This window comes from Nothoprocta perdicaria, unplaced genomic scaffold (genome assembly GCF_003342845.1).
Source record: "Nothoprocta perdicaria isolate Ctin4 unplaced genomic scaffold, notPer1 scaffold_250, whole genome shotgun sequence".
Classification (NCBI taxonomy): domain Eukaryota; kingdom Metazoa; phylum Chordata; class Aves; order Tinamiformes; family Tinamidae; genus Nothoprocta; species Nothoprocta perdicaria.
The window spans coordinates 314,871-318,121 of record NW_020455478.1 but is presented as its reverse complement, the minus strand read 5'-3'; positions in this window follow the sequence as shown (position 1 = coordinate 318,121).

Below are 3,251 nucleotides of genomic sequence, written 5' to 3'. Positions count from 1 at the left end.
CGGAGGGCTGTGCTGCCATCCAGAGGGACCTGGACAGGCTGGAGAGTTGGGCAGAGAGGAACCTCATGAGGTTCAACAAGGACAAGTGCAGGGTCCTGCACCTGGGGAGGAGTAAACCCAGGCACCAGTACACCATCTTCTCGATGGTGGACAGTGATAGGACAAGGGGCAATGGATATAAGTTGAAATCTAGGAAGTTCCATCTCCATATGAGGAAGAACTTCTTTCCTGTGAGAGTGACAGAGCCCTGGAACAGGCTGCCCAGGGAGGCTGTGGAGTCTCCTTCTCTGGAGGTCTTCAAAACCCGCCTGGATGTGACCAGTTGCCCTGTGCTCTAGGTGTCTGTGCTTGAGAAGGGGGGTTGAACTAGATGGATCTCTAGAGGTTCCTTCCAACCTTAACAGTTCTGTGATCACATGATTCCGTGAAATTGGCAGTGAGGAGCTCAGGAAAAAAAAAAAAAAAAAAAAAAGAACAATTTTCAATGGAGCTTATGTACATTTCACATATACAAACACACTCACACACACACACAAAATATTTACATAAATTCCAAAGTTTCCTTCAAAACGTATTTTTTTTCACCAGTATTTCTTGTATCATCTGAAACTGCAGTGCCTTTTCTTTTTACAGTGTTTTTATTTTCATGTCTTTGCCTGCTGAGCCTGCAGCCATTTTCTTCTTGTAGTGGATACTCCTTTTTGCAGAGAACAYAAAACACTGTGCTCTCATTCTCTCTATTCAATTCTCAGTCCTCTGTGTTTTTCTTTACTGTAAAAAAATAAATRAGAAGGAAGACTAAGAGGACTGAGAATGTATTGAAGTGGAATGTACTGCTTTAGCTTTTGTATATGGAAAATAAGCTAAAAATCAGTTATACAGAGGTACAGATCTTGCATGCATGCAGGTGACGCAAAATCTGCAGTATGAAAGCATATCTTCGCAAGTACTTCTATTGTCTATTAAAATCACTTATGAGCATTAGTAGCACCACTCAAGGAGAGTTTACTTCATAAATTACCTCTACTCCTCTGTGACAGAAACCACAAATAGAAAAAAAATGAAAACTGCTTGTGCACTAAAAAGGCCAACTTGATGGAGCTGTTGCTCTTGGAATTGATAGAGTGCTAGAGGAATGGTTGATTTATATTATTATATATTTTTTGAAAAGGTGGCTATGTATAGCCATGTTCATATATCTACTTTAAGCTGCTAATTTATGTGTTGATGTGCTCAAAACATATGCACCTTGATCAGCAGGGGGATTTAGAGCTGGTGGCAGTGATTCTCTCCTAGCTGTGAAGAAGACAACAGCTCAACCTTCTCTGGTTGAGTGTGTGCTCCAAAGGAGCCTAGCTTCCTGTTCACTTCAGGGGCTAGTACATCTCTGAGCAGGAAACCTCCCAAAATAAATGTGCACACACAGGAATGAGGTCAAAATCCCCTGCAAAAGTCAAACATTCTTCCTCCATATTCACACTTCTCAGCTTAGGAGGTTTCCAACATCARTGCTGCCCCATTGACCTTCCAGAACAGTTTCCCTGTCTGCCTTTGCTCCCCTGGTGGGAAGACCGTGTCTTCTTGCAAAACTGGATGCGTTTTGCAGGATTTTTTTTCCTGCAGTGAAGTCTTTAAAGTAGATCATGGTGCATCTAGATCCTTATCTCTTTAATCATGCCAAGAATGTCTGGTAAACCTTGATATGTTGGCAGCTGCCCTTAGCCCTGCCACCTCAGACTCTAACAGCTTGCACTTCTGAATTTGTGCTGAATAATCAGAGTGCAGTTCTTCTCAGAGCTTTCATGGCTCCTCCGCAAGCTCAGTCCTATCTGTCCTCAAGCACTTCCACCACAAGTTAATCTCTGTACCTTACATTATGGATTCCCACACTACAGTCCACTGGGCAGTTTCTTAGGAGGTCTGTTTCTCAAATGGAAATAAATCAGCTTCTCATTCATGTCCTGAAGTTTCACAAGAAATAGCTCTTTGGGGTCCTCATGTTAGAAGACAGGAGGAAGAAGAACAGCAGGAATYAAAGGGTTTAAGAGCAGGCAAAGATGGGATAAAAAGAAAATCTGCTTGTTCTATGATAGGCAACTTGGTAATGACATCAGCAGTATCTAACTTCTCTTTCTCTATGATTTGAGGAGTCTGGGCTCCTATCTCACTCTTTTAGGACCTAGAAGTTGCCAAATTTTTCAAGTAGAGTGAGTAAATATGACATAGGAACTGTGGAGGTAAGCATGTTTTTTTGGTGACACTCACCCAACATGTCCCATTATACAATAGAGATATGATCAGTAAGACTCATTTGTGGTGACTCGGTGGGAAATTTTCAGTTTATAGTTTTCTGATCCTTGGGATACGAGTCAGTATTGTTTTGGCTCTTTCCACTTGGTAATACTGCACTTAGTGTCTTACATAGTATTTGAGCACTTCTAACTTATGAGCAAGTAAATATTGGCTTTATTGGTGTGCTACATTTTGTTCCATTGTAACTGTAGTGAATTGTTCCTATTAGATGTATTTTTTCCTTWTCAGTGATATTATTAGATCGATATGATAATAAATTACTTTTCAGAAGCCTATCTGATTTTCRAGAAAAGAATAAATCGAACCAAATCAACCACTTCTTACTATTGTCAGCCAACAAAATAATAAAAACTTCCTCTATAGCTTAAATATCTCATTTATCTAGTTAATTACTATGAGAATATCTGGTTAATTACTATGAGAAGGCCCCAAATATCATCAGATGTGATGATTACCTGGACCTTTCCTGGGAAGTGAGCCTGAGGCTCACACATTCTGCTTTCCATATTTCAGTTTGTCAAATGGTGTAGATGTGGTGGAAGGCAGAAAATATTTCTGTAGATAGTAGACAGAGTACTTGAGGTTTAGAGATCAGTTTCCTTTCTCCAAGTGCCTTAAACTCCATTTAGGTATTGTGTGGCCTCTGACATATTTCTTCAGTTTCCAGGGTTGATCCTTTGTGGACAGTAAGAAGCTGGAGGTGGAAAGTCTCTGAGCTAAAGTATCAGGACTGCCAGCTTACACAAAGAATTTCATAAATATGAATACACTGAAAAAGAGAAGAGGAGAGAACCTGGAAAATAAATAACTGGGGAGACACAGCAGCATATAAAATTGCCAATGGCTGAGAGAATCCAGAGAAATTGTTCCTCACAATATAACACCTGGGGGACACTGAAGAAGATGAATAGGAGACAATTCTAGAGCAAATAAAAGAA